General features: G+C 37.2%; 1 pseudogene; it reads right to left on the bottom strand.

Moving 5' to 3' along the window:
- Positions 1-5,930: 5,930 nt before the first annotated feature.
- Positions 5,931-20,138, bottom strand: LOC149267329 (cytokinin dehydrogenase 5-like; annotated as a pseudogene).
- Between the last annotated feature and the right edge of the window lie 103 nt (positions 20,139-20,241).

Genomic DNA, 20,241 nt, shown 5'->3' with positions numbered 1-20,241 from the left:
ATTCCTTCATCATAAATGTCACTTAGATTTCTAAACTTCTTACCTTGTTCATTTGGTGTGCAAATGCTTGAAGATGCACTTGAATTTCCTCCTTGTGATGTGCTTGGAGAAGCACTTTCATTTATCCTCAATGGTGTCCCTTGCTGTCCTTGTGTTGGCACTGCTGTTTGGGGATGCATTTCAGCCACCTCCTCATCATGTTCATCATGAGACAAACAATTTTTAACATTCACTGTTTTCTCTATGCTTCCATCCCAAGCTTCCTCCTCAATGAATTGAACATCTCTGCTGACAAAAAACTTCTTGGTAGATGGGATATACAACCTGTAAGCTTTGGATTCTTCACTGTATCTAATGAAGATACATTTCTCCCCTTTGCTGTCCAACTTCCTCCTTAGCTGATCTGGTATGTGTGCATAGGCCACACATCCAAAAACTCTCATGTGGGTGACTCCTTGCTTTCTCCCACTCCATGCTTCTTTCGGTACTTTGTTCATCACTGCTTTTGTAGGACACCTGTTCAAAATGTAAACTACACAATTTACAGCTTCAGCCCAATAATCATTTGGCAAATGCTTTGCCTTCAACATGCTCCTCGCCATATCCATGATGGTCCTGTTCTTCCTTTCAGCAACTCAATTTAGTTGCGGGGTGTACCTAGCTGTAAACTGCTTGTGTATTCCATTTTCTCTACAAAACCGTAGGAATTCCTTGGAGATATACTCACCTCCTCTATCAGTTCTCAAAACTTTGATGTGCAGCCCACTTTGGTTTTCCACAAGTGCTTTGAAATTTCGAAATTTTTCAAACACTTCGCTTTGTTCTTCAGGAAATAAGCCCAAGTCTTTCTAGTAAAATCATCAATAAATGTTAGAAAATATTGGTTGCCTGCTAGTGATGGGGTTTGCATTGGTCCACATAAATCTGAGTGGATAATCTCTAAGGGTGCCTTTGCCCTTATGCTTTTCCCTGATGGAAAACTTTCTCTATGTTGTTTACCTAATATGCAACCTTCACAAAGGCTGTCAGGTTTCTCTATCAGTGGTAATCCTCTTACCATTCCTTTTCTGCTCAACAAGTTAAGGCCTCCAAAGTTGAGATGTCCAAATCTCAAGTGCCATAACCAATTTTCATCCTTTGGTACACTTTGGAAAGCCTCTTGGGTAACTGCTGCAATTACTTCTTTGTTTTTCAAATCTGCCCTTATTTTGAGAGGGAACATCCTGTTCCTTGTCATCTTCACTTCAGCAATGCATCGTTTGCTGGGTGCTCTATCCATGATGGTGCATACATCATTCTTAAAGAAAACATTGTACCCCTTATGGACAAGCTGTCCAATACTCAAGAGGTTACATCTCATTCTAGGAACATAGTAGACATCTGCTATGGTTTTCTTCTCACCTTTCTTTGTAAATATTTTTACCTCTCCTTTTCCCATAACAGAAATTTTGCTATCAGTTCCTAGTGTGACTTCTGATTTCACATTTTTATCTAGGGCAGAAAAGAGGGCTATGTTTCCTGTCATATGGTTGCTGCAACCTGAGTCTAAAAACCATATGTCCTCACTGTTTGTTTCAGCCATGTTACAAGCTAACAACACATTATCTTGGCTGATGTTTTCTCTAGTGACATTTGCATTTTGTCTATTACTCATATCATGTTGCTTCTTCCTACATTCACTGGCATAATGCCCATATTTTTTACAATAATAGCATTGGACATTGGATTTTTCATACCTTTGTCCTTGAGCATGATGTTGTCCTCTTTGTTGGCTGCTGCCTTGGCCTTGGTTCTAATTTGAATTGCTGCCTCTTCCTTGAGCATTTGCTGGACTGTTCCTTCCACCTCTGTTCTGGCTTCTGCCTCTTCCTCTCTTGTTTCCTCTGCCTTGACCTCTTCCTCTTCCAAAAGACATCTGGGTCTTAAAGGCTTGCTCTAGAGATGAGTTTTCATTTCTACTCAACCTCTGCTCATGTGTTATCAGTGATGCATGAAGCTCATCAACTGAAAAGTTTGAGAGATCCTTTGTCTCTTCTATGGTGGTGACAATCACATCAAACTTTGAGGGTAGGACCCTCAACAGTTTCTCCACAATCCTCCTTTCTTCAAGGGTTTCTCCATGAGTCCTCATCTGTGTGACCAGACCAATCACATGTGTGAAGAATGAGTCAATATTGTCTGACTCCTTCATGCTCAGATTCTCAAAATCTCTCCTCAGCAATTGTAGTTTTGCTGTCTTCACTTTCTCCATGCCTTGATAGGCTGTTTTGAGGGTTTGCCATGCTTCATTGGATGTCTTAGCTGCTGCTATCCTTGGAAACACACTCTGGTCCACTGCTTGATACAACAATACAATGGCTTTTGCATCCTTCTTCCTATTGCTCTTCAGCAGATCTCTCTCTGCCTGTGTCAAACTGTTAAACTCTTCTTCATCTGCTGGTTCTTCAAACCCATATTCAACAAGTTCCCATAGATCTTGTGAGACAAACAGGGCTCTCATGGTTATGGCCCAGTAGTCATAGTTTTTCCCATTAAACTGTGGGAACTGGGTGTTAAACATACCCATGCTAGTGCTGGTGCTAGCCATTCCTTGCATCCTCAACTATGCTTCAATTTCTTGACTGTGTATTTTAAAAACACTAACTGTTTCTTCAACAGCTACACAAAAAAAACTTTGAGGAATACCTGAATCTTTTGCCTGAGACTTCACTCTGCTGGAGAAGCTGTTGCAGCAAAAGAACTCCTTTCTTCAGCTTCTTGAACACCTTCAAAGAGCCTAAGCCTGCTCTGATACCACTGTTGGGGATTTTTCTGGTAAAATCCCAAAAACAAATAAACACTAAACACACAGAGGCAATGCTCTGTTTCCTTCTTTCCACAGGATCTTTTGCACAGGGAAGCTTTAAAAAAATGACTGAGAACAGAGTATTACACACCCAGAAAATGATTTCTATTCATTAAAAAATAATGCCTGATACATATTCATCCTCTTTTACTGAGAGGGATTCACCAAAAATACATTCAGCCAACAAAAATAAAACTCTGTCTCCTCCTGAGACATTGCTGGGTAAAATTCTCTTTTTCTTTTACTGCTGTAAAACCCCTTTACATTTACTGGTGTAATAAAAATTTTACATGTACTGCTGTAAAAAAAAAATTACATATGCTTCCTCAAAAATATTATGTGCTCCACTTCGTTTGGACTATAAAAAAAAACTTACATTTCAACCTGGTTATTTTTATGTTGCACTGCTGTGCATTCACAAAACTAAACTCCCATGCATCTTCTCTTATGCACTGCTGTGCAATATCTTCCCTGCTTCACGTTGGTCAAAAAAAATTCACACACATATGCGCTCCCCTCTGTTTTTTCTTTATGCACTGCTGTGCAAAAATAATACACAGTTTTTCACTGCTCCTCCGTTTTTTTACAATAGTCAACGCGACAAAAAAAACAAAAGATATAACTCGTTTTTATGTATGTTAATATATGTCGTATATGAAAACTTAAATACATTACCTACACCTATGACAATGCATTAATAAAAAAAACTGCAGTCAACCAAACTTAATTTTTCACTCCACGCAATGTAATTAATGTATGCTCGTATGCAGGTATGCAGGTTTCACTGATGGACAGCGGAGATCGATGAAGGCAATCGGACGGCTGGAATGAATATCGGGAGGCTCCTTTGTGCTGAACGTTAGCATCCGATAAACCAGTACGGAAGCAAAAATGGCTGAGGACGCGTGTCAATATTTCATTGTATCAGAGTCGATTATACGGAAACCACTTGGTGACCAAAAGCGGTCCGAAATTTGTCAGGCGGTTTGCTGGTTTCGCTGCGGCGGTTTTGGATGCAGTACGAATGCAGTTGAAATTATATTTCAACAGGAATTTTGAGTAAACCTCTAGTTACTCTGGCATGAGAATTTTGTCTAACATAGTTTTGAAGGTTGATTTCTGAAACGTTGTGTTGTGAAGAAGAATGCAACTGGAGACAATAAGCAGAGGTAGAGAAATTTTGAGTTCGTTTTGGAACTAACAACCGGGTAAAGAGCGTTGAACCTATAGTGTTCAACCCATTTGTGAAGTTTCCAGCATCAGCATCAAAGTTTTGAGAACTAAATAAAGAAGGCAAAGGCAAAGAAGCTTTGAGTTTGGAAGTGACAGTGTGTTAAAGAGCGTGGAAGTGACAGTGTGTTAAAGAGAGTGGAATCTGTAGTGTTATAAAGGGAAAAGCAAAGAGGTTGAGAAGTCTGGCTAAAGTTAGAAAAATATCAAAGGTGATTGGTGTAGTTTTGATCTGCTACCACCACCTGTAAATATTTTGATTTGTGGGTTATTAGAATGCTTACCTTTCTTCGAGCCAAAGACTTAATTGAACATTGGTGTAATAACCTATATGATGAAGCATGCCATGATTTAGCATCAAATTTTATAAAACAAGGATTGGATGAGAAGTTTTTCTGCAAGGTAGCAGAAGCTACAACTTCCAATGAAGCATGGAAGATCCTCGAAACAGAATTTGGTGCAAGGGGGAGTAATCAAGTCAAAAACACTAGTCGTGTTCAACCTATTGTAGCAGTGCTCGAAGATGAGAATGAAGATGGATCTGTAGCAGTGAATCTACTGAGAGATGAAGGATTTTGTGAATCTCAATTGAAAGTGGATCACAATGTTGATGGTGTGTTATCAACAGACACTAATTTTGGCATAGATAATGTTACTAATGGAAAAGCATCTGGTTTAATGTATCCAGCAATTGAAATTGTTGATGTTAAATTTGATGAAGAACAATTAACTTGTGACGAGTGGTTGCAGATGATGTAACATAAACATTTTATTGATAGACTATTATTTGGTAAGAGAAACCCACTTGCGTCTGCAAACCAAGTGGAAGAAAACCTATTTGCAAAAGCAAAGGTGGAGACTCAAGATTACGAGGCATCCACAAAGTTAAAGAACGAAGAAGAGGCGAAAGTTCTCGAGAGAAGAATGAACAGAACCAATACGGTTCTCAAAATGTTTTTTCATATAAACTGGAAAATAATTTTGTGTGTGCAAATGCTAAAAACAATCGAAATGAAGCAACAAAACATGAAGAAGAATTAAATTTTCTTGAAGCATGGCTTGAAAAACCATGTATTGATGATGTCTGCATAGAAATTGCAGCTATGAATATTGAAGACAATAATGATGATATTGAAAATGAAAATGAAATTTTCATGCATTGGAGCCATGAATAGATTAAATTCTATTATGAACTTATGTTGCAACAAATTGATATTCAGAAGATTGATGATGTAGAGAAAACTATAGAAGATGACATGTGGCTGCATTCCACATATGAACAAATTTTTGAAGACGTAGAAGACATCCATGGACAGCCTGAAACGATTTTCCATGTATTTATAATAAACAAATATTTAAGGATGGACGAACCGCAACAACAAATGAAGAAACTGAAATTTGGAACCTACGCCAAAAATACAAAGATGAAGCACTTCAGAGGATACACGATCCGGAAGAAAAGGAAAAGGAAATCGAGCAAAAGAGTCGATGTCAAAGTTTTGAATCATTGTAAGCATAGCTAAAACTTAGACCAAAAGGCATGTGTAAGTTATGTTGAGTCAAGGTTAAGTTATCGGTCGTAATTAAGGTGGAGTGTTGGAAATAATTAAGCCACCGGATAGTTAATCACCAAACACCACCTCATCGCCTCACTCCCACGACTTGTCCTACATCAAAGAGGCGCCACCGTCATAATCACCCCCACGACCCTTCCACCCTGAAGAGGCCGTAACCAATTTAATAGTTTTGTATAAATACAATGGAGCTAGGATAAAAGAATGTATAGTCGGGATGCACAGACCAAGTTGTAATGTAGCTATAGCTGCTTTGACCTCCTGTAAATTGATTCGTGGTCTTATGTTGTAATTGAACAACGATAGTTGTGTTGTACTCTGATAAGTTCTTTCACGGGAGCTAGAATGGCGTATGGATTGTACGTAGCTTTCAGATCTCTAAATCTGTACCATTTGCTACCAAAATGGTTTTTCCAGGCTGATTCTGTGGTGTAATGTCGAAGATATTGTTTCCGGCTATGCTACAGACGCTCTGTATCCTATTATTTCGTTCCATCAAATACTCGACACTGTCGATCCTTGTAGCCGAAGGAAGTGCAGAGGGTAGAAGGCCAACCAGGTAGAGAATATTCTCTTCCGGGGTCACTGCCGACATTTGTTCATCCCATCTGAATGGCAATTAGAGAATTCAGTTAGAATTCCTGACAGGATCACAAATCATAATAATCTCTGCATAGGAAGCAAGTCATACTAACGTGTTAGTGTTCATGGGGTAAATAAGTATGGGACCGTTGCTTGTGTTACGAAGAATGTCTCTAAGCGCTCGCTTATCGAACTCATGAATTTTGGATGAAGGAACCAATAAATTTAACCATGGATGGATCACCTCCCACAGGACCTTGGAACGGAGTTTCGGCTCTGATGGGTGGACATGATCAAGAAAGTCCAGATAGGAGATATACGGAGTAAAAATGAATCCTGGGATGAAGTGCAAGGAAGCCAACATGAACATTACATCCTGCAACATATATTCCACCAAATCTCACAAATCAACATATAATTGCTAATTTATATGAGGAACAACCATAGAGCTTGATTATTTAAGAAATATAAACTTTACTGTCTAAAATTTCGAACCAAATCTAATAAAATTTGGCAAAATAAAATTTAGATTTTCAATTTCGAGAAAACTTGAGAAAATTGGAAACTTGCCTTTTATGTTAGAGAAATTCTTTAAACATGGATCATACCGGCGTAAATTGGCCTTTGGCGTTTTCTTTTCTCTCTTTGTGTTTATAGATATTAAAAATAAAAAATAAAAAATAAAATATTTTCTTATAAAATATATTATCATTTTAAAAAGTGAAATTAACAATATATTTTCACATAAATAATTTAGAAATGAAAATAAGTAATATTAAAATAAAAATAAATATTCACAAATTTTATAATAAAATTATGAATAATATTAATATTAGAATATTTTGAATAAAATTATGAATAAGATTAATATTAGAATATTTTGAAGGATTTTTTAAATAATATTTAAAAATGAAAAACAACAATATTAAGTGTTTTTATATCTATGTTAATTTTCAATGCTTTTATATTTTTGTTAATTTTCAGTTTTAAAATATTATTAGATTTTAAAATATTTATAATATTAATAAAGTTATAATTTATCAAATCATTAAAATTAAGAAAATTAATGGAACTTTTTCTAATCTCTCTAATTAAAAAAGTAAATTAACAAATTCTTTATTAATTTAAAAAAATCAATATTATTAAAATAGAAATGAATTTTCACAAATTTTGTAAAGATATTAAGATTCTATTAATGAAAGTACATTATTGAATGAAAGTACATTACTGAATGAAAGTATCTATCTTATATATGATATGAATATATAGATAAAAAAACACATTCTCATGAATTTCAATTTCATAATATTTATGATGTAAATAATTTTATTTTATTTTACTTTATTTATAATTTACTAAATCACCAAAACTTTAAAGTTATACCAAAATCTTTTTTAAATATTTTTGTCATAAAATAAAATATTAAAACAAACTATTGGCCATTACATAGATCATATACTATATCTTCTTTCTTGGAATCTCACCTAATACCTTCTCTCAAAAAATTTTAAGAATATACCTTGGTTGTTATTGTAGTTCATTAGAGGTTGATGCTTATTTAATGCAATATGAGGGTTTTTTGGTCTAGAGTATGAGAGATGTAAAGGGTTCATGTTGTAATGATGCCACTGGCATTCCTAATGCGAATGGTCTTAACACTTTTAAAGCAACTACACAAGTGGAAGATGACGAATAGGGTAGTAGGCCTTTCTCATTACTTTCGTCAGTTGTGTGTAACTTGTAGCTTCTATCCTTATCTCTGCACTTTTTACTATTTTCATTGTCATGTAGATTGACTTAGTTTGTCTAGCATTTTATGTTCTATCTATGTTCTTGGCATCTCCTCTTTCAATAATGGAAGAATTCTTTGAATTTTATAGGATTGCAATATTTATACAATTCCCTATCTTTCTAGGTACAGAAAAGTTATTGTTATTTGAGCTACAAAGGACCACTAAGTTTCCTCTCCTACCACCTTGATCTAGGATTTTGTGTTGGATGGTTGTTTCTCATTATGTGTGTGGTCCTTTGGTATTGGCTTCCTAAAGTGTGGGGCATTCATGAGTTAGCGTGGGACAACACTCTGTTTTGGTTGCTTCAAAATTGCCCAATATGGATGGCAGAAAAAGAAATGACTGAAGCCCTTGATTCCATTTGGTGGAATGCAAAAATGCAAGGCCAAATCCACAACCCTAAGGAATGTTATACCTTGCTTTTTGGTATAGGTGTTAAATGAGCAACTTTGTAGGCCTAACAATGGTTCAATCAAAACATACCAATACACATCCAACAAACAGTTCATGGACTAATCGATTTAGTGAGATATAGGCATCTCTATATGTGCAAATGATAAATCCGGGTTTAATTTAAAAATTGGGTCTTAGACTCTACATTTCTGAGGCCTCTAGGCACAAATATGTTTCAAGCTATGGAATTTTATTAGATAGGCAAGACTCTGGTTGTTATCACATTGGGTAACTAGGGACATAATGAGGTAACTTGAAATGGTATGGAGAGTTCCCTTTTCACTAATTTCAATGCTATTGGCTAGGAACCAAATAAAGAGGAAGTATGGGGAATGTCACCAAAACTTCTAACTCACATGGTATCAACTTTAACCTAATAGTCATTAAGAATGGTTAATTTAAAAAGCTTTAGGGAAAAGCCTAAAAAATCTAAAACTCTTTCTCCCCACATATATATAATATGACCTTATTTATCTATCTATCTAGCTATCTATCTATCTATCATACTTTATTCTAAGACATCTATGATGTCATCATATTATAACTCTTATAGTTCATTCTAATACATCTATAAAGAGGAAGTATGGGGAATGTCACCAAAACTTCTAACTCACATGGTATCAATTCTAACTTGATAGTCATTAAGAATGGTTAACTTGAGTAGTCCATCCTTGTTTACAGCTACAAATCCGTCAACATAATCGAATGTGAGATTACCTATGGGATGTGATATTAACAATTCCTGATCGCTGGTAAAAGCTTTGAAGTCCGAGTACAGAACTCCGATCCATTTCACCTGTACAATCAATATTATGCATAAACTCTGATTATTTCGAAATTACTTACAAAAAACATCCATCAACATACAAATCTCTGAAGGGTCGATAATAATATCACACACACCCTTTGTGGCGCGGGCTCAAGAGCAATCCGAGCCTTGGTGATAATGCCGAATTGACCTAGCCCACCAAGAACTGCATGAAATAGCTCTGTATTCTGGTCTTTAGAGCAATTCAATACTTCCCCTTTCCCTGCATAGTATATTCGACATTAATAGAAACTAAAAGAAAAAAGGGAGTACAATTTATCAAGTAAAGGATCCTATTGGGTTTTTTTGAGAAGTTTACCTGTGACGACTTCAAGCTCATAGACATTGTTGATCTGGGGGCCATGGCGAAAAATCTTGGCCACTTATTCCAGCAATGGAGAGCGTTCCACCGACTGTGAGATATAGGTAGTCTGTCCATGACTTGGAGCCAAGCTTTCTTTGAGTGTGGCATGCAACACAACCACATACAAACTTTGGCGGTTCACATCTATAAAATTCAAACACTTCTCATCCAATGCATATTTTATAAAATTCAATGCTAAAACATCACACACTGCATCATTAGAATCTTGATAACTCAATGATCAAAATATTCACATGTATACATAGGAGGTGGTAGCAAATCAAAGCTACACCAATCACCCTTGATTTCTTCTTTGTCTTCTGCCAGATTTCTTAGTTCCTCGGCTATAGTCTGAACCTCTAAAACCATGCCAATGATCTTTGCCTCTTCTTTTGTTAAGTGTGAAGCCAAATTCATGCAAAGCCAAATTCATGCAGGATTCTAGATCCTTCTACACCACCATTAGTTTCTAGATCTCTATTTAAATCACATGCATGATTCTAGATCCTCCTACACCGCCATTAGTTTCTAGATCTCCATCTAAATAACATCCAAGATTCTAGATCCTTCTTCAACCTCTATAAATTTGTAATTGCTCCGGCCAAGGAAGGTAAGCCAAGGTCCAGGCCTGTTACGTAATGCAAAGTGATTTCTGCTCTCCAGTGATTGTTTTATCTATTTCACTGTTTCTGATTGAGTGATCTTGTTATTTCTCCATTTGTCTGTCTCTGAAATTATTCTTTTCTATTTCCGTCTAAGTCTTTGAGTATAAATCTGCTGTCTATTATGTGTGCTCTGAACTAACAACTGGGATCAGAGTTAGGGTCGAATATCCATTATGCAAGCCGCTTAGTGCCATCGCGTTACTCTCGCAGCGTTCATTAAAACATTGGCTATTACCTCTGAAGGTGTTGAAGGATCTGTCCAGGAACTCAGAAATCGCTACAAAGAAGAGAGTCCAGGAAAAGGATCTGTTCAGGAAATAGCTGAGGAACGTTAAGACAGTTGTTGCAAAAAATAAAAAAGTCGCAGACATATGGTGAAACGTGCCATGAAGCCTAAAACGTGGAGTGCATAAGTGCTTTATGTGGAGTTCGTAATTTTTTTCATCAAGCTTGCACGTATACAAACCAACATATGTATGTGTGAAATGTGAAAAGGTTAAAACATTATATATGTTTTTATATTTACATAATTATATGTTGGAATTTTGAAAAGTATATTTTAAAAAGGAGCAGGAATTTTGAAAAGGGTATTTTAAAAGGAGGAAGGTCATTATTTTAAACAGTAATAATTAAAGTTTTATTTTTAAGTGGAGTTTTTGTTTTTGGGAATCAATATATTGAAAATGGAGACAACAGTTATAGATATGGAGAAGTTGAGCAGGGCTAATTTTGCCCTATGGAAATCACAGATGGAGGATATACTAATTTTGAAGGATCGGTATTTGCTGATTGAGGGCACAACAAAGAAACCCTCATCGATGACAAATGAAGAATGGGATAAGCTAGATAGAAAGGCGATTGCAACAATCTACCTATATTTAGCAAAGAATGTGTATTTCAATGTGTCCGGAGAAAAGACGGCTGAAGGATTATGGAAGAAGCTCCATGATCTATATGAGAAGAACACAGCATCAAACAAAGCGTTCTTGATGAAGAAGCTTTATAATCTGAAAATGAAAGAGGGTGCTTCAGTTGTTGAGCACTTGAATGCATTTAATATTATTACTAATCAGCTTGCCTATGTTAAAATCATTTTAGATGATGAAATTAGAGCTATTTTGCTAATGTGTTCTATGTCAGACAACTTGGAAAATTTAATTGTAGCTATGAGCACTTCAAAAACTGCAGGGACCCTGAGGTTTGATGATGTCAATAGTAGTTTAATGAATGAGGAACTACGACGCAAGTCAATTGCGGGAAACCAGGGAGGAGAAGCTCTAGCTCTAGCTGATTGTGGTAGGAGAATGGGTCGAGGTCGGCAAGGGTGATCAAGATCGAGAGGCCAATCAAAATCAAGGAGAAGAAGGATCATCTGCTTTCATTGTGGAAAACCCGGGCACATGAAGAAAGAATGTCAATTTTGGAAGAAAGCACAAAAGGATCAGAGACAATCTAATACAAATCACAAGTCATCCAGCACAAATGAAGGTGAGACTACTGTTGTAGCCACAGATGGTGATTTGTTGTTTACTGTCTCAGTAGAGGATGCATGTGTATATACATCTAGCAATAGCTTTGATTGGATCCTTGACTCTGGGGCATCTCACCATGTAACCCAATGCAAAGATAGTTTTGTTTCATATAATCTTGGTGATTATGGTAGAGCGCATTTGGGGAATAATAATTTTTGCAGTATTGTTGGAGTGGGAGATGTCCAGATCAAGATGAAAGACGAACAAGATATATTGTTGAAACAGGTCAGGCATGTACTAAAAATGCGCATGAGTTTAATCTCTATGGGACGACTAGATGATGAAGGCTATTCCACAAGCTTTGGAAAAGGAGGCTGGAAAATTAGCAAAGGAGCATTGGTCGTGGCCAAAGGACCCAAGATAGGAACATTATACACATTGAAGACACTGATAGGAAAATCAAATTTGGCTGCTGTCACAAAAGAAGGAAATTCAGCTAAGCGTTTGGGTCACATGAGCGAGAAGGGCTTAAAAATCCTTGTTGGTAAAAATTTATTGCCAGGTTTGAAATCCTACAATCTTGATCTTTGTGAGCATTGTATATATGGTAGACAAAGAAGGGTTTCATTCCTTAGAGGTGGCCATGACAGAAAGAAAAATGTGTTAGAATTGGTACACTCAGATGTGTTTGGGCCTGTTAACATCAAATCATTAGGAGGAGCATCATATTTTGTAACATTTATAGATGATGCATCCAGGAAGGTTTGGGCATATCCTATGAAAAGTAAAAGTGAAGTGTTTGGAATATTTCAAAATTTTCATGTTGCTGTTGAAAGAGAGACTAACAAATTGCTCAAATGTTTAAGAACAGATAATGGTGGAGAATATTGCTCAAATGCATTTAAGGAATATTGTAACAGGTTTGGCATAAAGCATGAGAAGACTGTGCCTGGTACTCCTCATTAGAATGGTGTCGCAGAAAGGATTAATCGCACCATTATGGAAAAGGTGCAAAGTATGTTGTCCAATCCTGGTTTGGAGAAGAATTTTTGGGTTGAAGTAGTCAGGACCGCTTGCTACCTCATAAATAGATCTCCAACTATAGACTTGGATGGCGGTATCCCTGAAGAATTTTGGATTGGTAAGAACTTGAATTATTGTCACTTGAAAATGTTTGGATTTGAAGCATTTATACATATTCCCAAAGAAAATCGAACTAAGCTAGATGATAAATCTATGAAATGCATTTTTTTGGGATATGCGGATGAAGATTTTGGTTATCGTCTATGGGATCCAGTCAAACATAAAGTTATTAGAGGTAGGGATGTTATATTTAATGAGTCAGAAATATTCAAGAGGACTGTAGGTGAGTAGGAGGTCAAGAATGTTATTGACAGGTTTGAAGAGCAGCAGGAAAACATACCACCAATATAAGAAAATGAACAGCAATTTTAGGAGCATGAAGAACAACAAGTGGAAACTGATGAACAATAAGAAGAAGGAATCTTGCAGGTACCTTTACAGAAGATTCAACCTGATAATGCACCACCACAGTTGGTTCGCAGATCTTCTAGGTCTCATAAGCCTTCACAAAGGTATCCTCCTTAAAACTATATTTTGTTGACTGATGAAAGTGAGCCTAATTGTTTTCAAGAAGCCTGTAAAGTTCAGCACAGTGAAGAATGGAAGAAGAAATGAACTCTTTGCTGGAAAATGAGTTCAGTAGATAAACTCACACCTACAGGAATAGGAACCTTCACCGGTTTACTATCCTACATATTAAACCTCTGCAGTATTGTCTCGATATACTTCCTCTTGTTTAACCAGAGCTTCCTCTTTGCTCGATCTCTTTTAATTTCTATGCCCAAAATATAGTTGTAGCACCAAGAAATTTCATGTCGAATTTGGAGGACAATTGGGTCTTCAAATCCTGGATAATTTCTTTGTCATTTCCAACCAGCAACATATCATCCACATACAAGACCAGATAAATAACACGGTCACCAATTAATTTAAAATACACACAGTGATCTGCTTTGCTTCTGGTGAAGCCAAGTCTTCGTATAAATGTATCAAATTTCTGATACCACATCCTTGGTGACTGTTTTAACCTATACAGAGACTTCCTTAACTTTCATACTAGTTCTTTCTTACCCTTCATCGCAAAGCCTTCAGGTGGCTTCATGTATATTTCCTCTTACAGATCCCCATGAAGAAATATTGTCTTCACATCCATCTGTTCTACCTCAAAGTCAAAAGCAGCAACAACAAATAAAAGTAATCTAATAGAAGTTACCTTGGAAACAGGAGAAAAAATATCACCAAAATCAATTCCTAGCACCTGGGAATAACCTTTTGCTACCAACCGAGCTTTGTATTTCTCCACCTTTCCTTCTGCATTTGTCTTCTTCTTGAACACCCATTTGCTGCCAATGGGTTTCCTTCTAGCCGGCAACTCCACCAGATCCCAAGCCTCATTTTTGTGCAAAGATGCCATTTCATCAACCATGGCCTCTTTCCAAAGTTTTCCATCGTCTGAATCCAATGCTTCCTTCATAGTTCTGGGATCATCATCAGTAACAGACAAAGCTTAATTTGAACAGAAAGCAGGTGGACTATACCTTTCTGGCTGCCTTCTTCCTCGAACTGATCTTCTCATAGCCGGAGTCTGTGGCTCTTCATCTTCTGATTCATCCTCTGTTGTAGAGTCTGATTCTTCCTCCTTTAGCTAAAACTCTATCTTCTCAGGTTCCTTTGGTTGGACTTCATGTTTAATAACATCTTTCACCTCTTTGAACACCACATCTCGGCTGTACACAACCTTCCTTGTTACTAGGTTCCAAAGCTTATAACCATTTAAACCATCCTTATACCCAATAAAGATGCACTTTTCAGATTTACTATCCAACTTGGTTCGTTTCTCCTTTGGAACATGTACATATGCATCACATCCAAATACCCTCAGATGTGAAAGAGAAGGTTTCTTACCAGTCCATACCTCTTGTGGAGTCCTATCCTCCAATGCTGATGAAGGTGACCTGTTGACTAGGTAACATGCAGTATCCACCGCCTCTGCCTAGAATTCCTGTCCTAACCCAGCACCACTGAGCATGCTTCTTGCCCTTTCCATCAGCGTCTTGTCCATTATTTCTGCAACTCCATTTTGCTGAGGTGTATATGGAGTAGTCTTCTGTTGTGCTCTACCACACTTCTTACAGAATTATTCAAATTCCTTGATGTAAAACTCTCCACCATTATCTGTCCTCAGCACCTTTATCTTCTTCTTTGTCTTATTTTCCACGAGAGCCGTAAATTCTTTAAACCTATCAAAGACTTCAGATTTCTTCTTAAGGAAATATATCCATGTATTCCTTGAGAAGCCATCTATAAATGATACATAGTACACAGACTTACCCAGTGATGGAACCTTCACAGGTCCAAACACATCACTGTGCACAAGCTCTAATATCATTTTTGCCGTCTTACTACCAGAGGGGAAACTCACTCGATTCTGCTTCCCATATACACAATTTTCACAAAAATCAAAATCTAGAGAGCTATTACTCATACCTTCTACCATACCTTTACCATAAATTATTCAAAGGCCCTTCTCTCCAATATGTCCAAGCCTTTGATGCCACAACATAGTCTTCTCTCCAAAGACCACTAGATTTTCTGCTCTACTTTCAGGAACCACAGAGCTGTTGCACCCATCAATAACAGTGCTACCTTACACCTTTTACAAAGTTCCAATCTAACCTCCCCACATCAATACCAGTGCTCCCAAACCATCTTGCAGGTATCCTTCTCGAACACTATTTTTACACCTACATCATCCAGCTTGCTTACAGAAATTAGATTTCTGGCCAATGCAGGAATATGCAAAACGCCCGGAAGTGTTCTAACCCTTCCACCTTGCAATTTCAACTTTACTTTTCCACAACCAATGATTCTATCCTTCTTATCATCCCCCAGGAAGACATCACCACCATCATATTTCTCATACTCACAGAACCACTCTCTATGGGGAGTGAAGTGAAAGGATGCACCTGAGTCAATTAACCATGCCTCATGATCTACATGTGTACTTGAAGAAGCCAAGTACACATCCCCACCTTCATCTGAGGTGGTTTTCGCCTCTACAGAAGGAGTATCATCAGATCCCTTTCCTTTATCAGGAGCTTTAGATTTACAGTCCCTTTTGTAGTGCCCTTCCTTTCCGTATTTCCAGCACACCACCTTTACAGGTTTTCCTAGAGATTTAGATCTCCCACTCGATGACTTATTTTTGTTTCTATTCTGGGACCGTCCTTGTAAAGACAAGGCATCACCATTCTGGCTCTCCGTATTTTTCCGTCTCATCTCCTCCGTCAGCAAAGCTAAGACTATTTCATCAAACTGCAAGGTAGTTACATTGCTATCTATTGCAATAACCAGACTATCCCACGAATCTGGTAGAGAAAACAACAAACTAATGCACTTATCTTCATCTGAAATTTTAATATCAATAGATGCTAACTGACTTACCATAGTATTAAATGCGTTTAGATGCTCTGGCACCGAATCTCCATATTTCATCCTCAGGTTATACAGTTTTTTCTGCAGGAATAGTTTATTCACCGGAGACTTAGATTGGTACAAAGTCCCTAACTTGTCCCACAAAGCCTTTGCCGTAGCTTCCCTTGATAATTCAGCAATACTAAATCTGAGACACACAATCGTATTGTGCTCTTTTCCTTCCGATCCAACTTCTTCCATTCTTCATCGGACACTCCCATTGGTTTAATACCCGGATCTACCACGATCCACTGATCTTTATCCACCAACAGATCCTCCATCTTGAGTTTCCACAACTCAAAACTTTGACCATTAAATTTCTCGATCTCTATCTTTCCACTGCTCGCCATCTTCTTTAACCAATAGAATTGATCTCGCAGATCTCCCACTAAACAGGGTCTACCACAGGCCTGAGCAAAACCCCTTAGCAACAAAGGTGTCCCCTTGAAGCCAAAACTGCTCTAGTACCAAATGTAGGTTTTAACCCCATACAGAAATTACCTACATACGAATTCTAAAAACATAGAAAATAAGCAATGCGAGAGCATAACACATAAAACACATATAAATAGAGATTTTCCCCTAGATCCCAAAACCGGGACTACCAGCTTGATTTTTCATTATGTTGCTTTCATTGTTATAATACATATTTATACATGCCGAAGCATCCAATACCATGGACCAAAAACCATCCTGTCCAATACCATGGACCGATAACCATCGCATCCAAAAAACATGTGTGAAAATCATGCACAAAACCATAGGTGGGTTCGCCCAACCTAACATAGGGTCCAAAACAAAAAATTTCTGGGGCGCTGCCCTGCGCCCCATAAAGTGGGGTTACGAGTACACGTCAAACCCCTTGTGACCCTCCCCCCCCCCCCGCTACACAATTGGGGCAACGAAGGGGGGCTCTGCCCCCCCTCTAACCCCCTGGTTAACTACGTGGGCTAGTCGTGGAAAGAATATAACACAACCCAACACGCGGTAAAGTATTGTTCTATGAAATTCGAAAGTTGAATTCCGTTTTCAGACAATACAAATATCGAGAAAGAGTGAGACCGAGTTTCCATTTTCTGTTTAGTTGGTGATTAAAAAGTTTGATCAAGACACGGATAGGATGTCCATTGTTCATCAAACGAGTTGCTCCGGACACACTTCTATTTCTCACCTCCTGATATGAAATACACCCATGGTGTCCCTATGTGTCGTTGGAAGGAATTTTCAAATATTTCTGGACAGTATCTCTATGTGATCAGTCATACAGTTACGATCAGTTTTGCCAGCGTAGAACCTCCGTATCGCTTTATGGTATTTTGTTGACTTTTGACTCAAGGATGTCCATTCTTAGATTTATTTTTGTAATTGACATGTATGATATGGATTCAAAATATTATATCTATAACTGTAAGTCGGTACCATTTTCACCGCGTTGAAGTGGAGTTAGATGCCAATGAGATGGAATGAACTTGCTATCAAATTATCTTTCAGAGCCAGAATCAGAAGGAGAGGGTCGTAGCCCTAGAGGAAGCAAGTTGAAGGTTTGAACATAGATTTAACCTTTGAATTTTTATTTGAATATTTTTTATGCTTTTGTAAAAGTTAGCAAAGTTTTGTATCACAGTGTTTTGGGTTAATTTTGTTGAGCATCATAGTGTTTTGGTGAAAATTGTGCCTTACGAGAGGAGCTCATTTCCTGTGGTGTGGCCCATTGATAAAGTCGTGAGCCTGTAGAGCTACGTCCATATTGAGAAGAATGGTCAAGAATAAGTTATTCAGTTTCATGATTTTTTAATTTCACACATATTAAAGCATGGAATGTTGAACTGCTAGAAGTTGGAGAAGTTGTTGTAATCGGTGTCTTGAGTCTGGTATGGTTGTAACCTTCAGTCCCAGTTTGTTTACAACTGAAGTTAAGTCTTAAGTTGACTTTAGTTTGCGCTGTTGAAGCGTTGAAGCTCAAGCTCACTATCTTCTTAATTGGAACAACATTGGAATTATTTTATATGCAATTCCGAATGGCCTAGTAATATAGTTTCGCAACGACCATATGAAGGAAGGAATTTTGAATAAAATTCTATTTACTTTGGCATTAGAATTTTTTCTAACATAGTTTTGAAGGTTTATTTATGAAATGTTGTGTTGTGAAGAAGAACGCAACTAGAGATAGTAAGCAGAGGCAGAGAAATTTTGGGTTCATTTTGGAAGTAATGACCAAGTAAAGAGCGTTGAACCTATAGTGTTCAACCCATTTGTGAAGCTGCCAGCATCAGCATCAAGGTTCTGCCAACTAGATAAAGAAGGCAAAGGCAGAGAATCTTTGAGTTTGGAAGTGACAATGTGTTAAAGAGCATGGAAGTGATAGTGTGTTAAAGAGAGTGGAACTTGTAGTGTTCTAATGGGAAAAGAAAAGAGGGTGAGAAGTCTCGTAGAAGTTAGAAAAAAATCAAAGATGATTGGTGTAGTTTTGATCTGCTACCACCACCTATGTTTACTGGTAAATATTTTGATTTGTGGGTTATTAGAATGCTTACCTTTCTTCGAGCTAAAGACTTAATTGAACATTGGTCTAATAACCCATATGATGAAGCATGCGATGATTTAGCATTAAATTTTATAAAACAAGGATTGGATGAGAAGTTTTTGTTCAAGGTAGCAGAAGCTGCAACTTCCAATGAAGCATGGAAGATCCTAGAAGCAGAATTTGGTGCAAGGGGAGTAATCAAGTCAAAGACAGTGGTCTTGTTTAGCCTATTGTAGCAGTGCTTGAAGATGAGAATGAAGATGGATCTGTAGCAGTGAATCTACTGAGAGATGAAAGATTTTGTGAATCTCACATGAAAGTGGATAACAATGTTGACAGTGTGTTATCAGCAGACGCTGATTTTAGCATAGATAATGTTTCCAATGGAGAAGCATCTAGTTTAGTGAATCTAGCAATTGAAATTGCTGATGTTAAATTTGATGAAAAACAACTAACTTGTGACGAGTGGTTGCAGATGATGCAACATAAACATCTTATTGATAGACTGTTATTTGGTGAGAGAAACCCACTTGTGTTTGAAAACCAAGTGGAAGAAAACCTATTTGTAGAAGCAAAGGTGGAGACTCAAGATTACGAAGCATCTACAAAGTTAAAGAACAAAGAAGAGGAGAAAGCTCTCAGTCGAGAGCAGAATGAACATAACCAATACGGTTCTCAAAATGTTTTTTCATATAAACTAAAAATGATGTTGTGTGTACAGATGCTAGAAGCAACTGAGATGAAGCAACAAAACATGAAGAAGAATTAAAGTTTCCTGAAGCATGGCTTGAAAAACCATGTATTGATGATGTCTGCATAGAAATTGCAACTATGAATATTGAAGACAATATGGATGATATTGAAAATGAAAATGAAATTTTCATGTATTGGAGCCCTGAAGAGATTAAATTCTATTATGAACTTATGTTGCTGCAAGTTGATATTCATAAGATTGATGATATAGAGAAAACTATAGAAAATGACATGTGGTAGCATTTTACATATGAACAAATTGTCGAAGACGTAGAAGACATCCATGGACATCCTGAAAATGATTTTCCATGTTTTTATGATAAACAAATATTTAACGATGGACGAACTACAACAACAAATGAAGAAACTGAAATTTGGAACCTACGCCAAAAAGACAAAGATGAAGCACTTAAGAGGATACACGATCTGGAAGAACATGAAAAATAAATCGAGCAAAAAAGTCGATGTCAAAGTTTTGAATCATTGTAAGCCTAGCTGAGACTTAGACCACCCGGCATGTTTAAATTATGTTGAGTCAAGGTTAAGTTGTCAATGGTAATTAATAGGAGTGTTGGAAATAATTACGCCACGTGACAGATTAATCACCGACACCGCCTCACT

Source organism: Pinus tabuliformis, chromosome 6, assembly GCF_031772625.1.
Source record: "Pinus tabuliformis cultivar Carrire ecotype Pingquan chromosome 6, CPIR1, whole genome shotgun sequence".
NCBI lineage: Eukaryota > Viridiplantae > Streptophyta > Pinopsida > Pinales > Pinaceae > Pinus > Pinus tabuliformis.
Note: the sequence above shows the minus strand (reverse complement) of the source record. Positions and strands in the feature narration are given on the sequence as shown.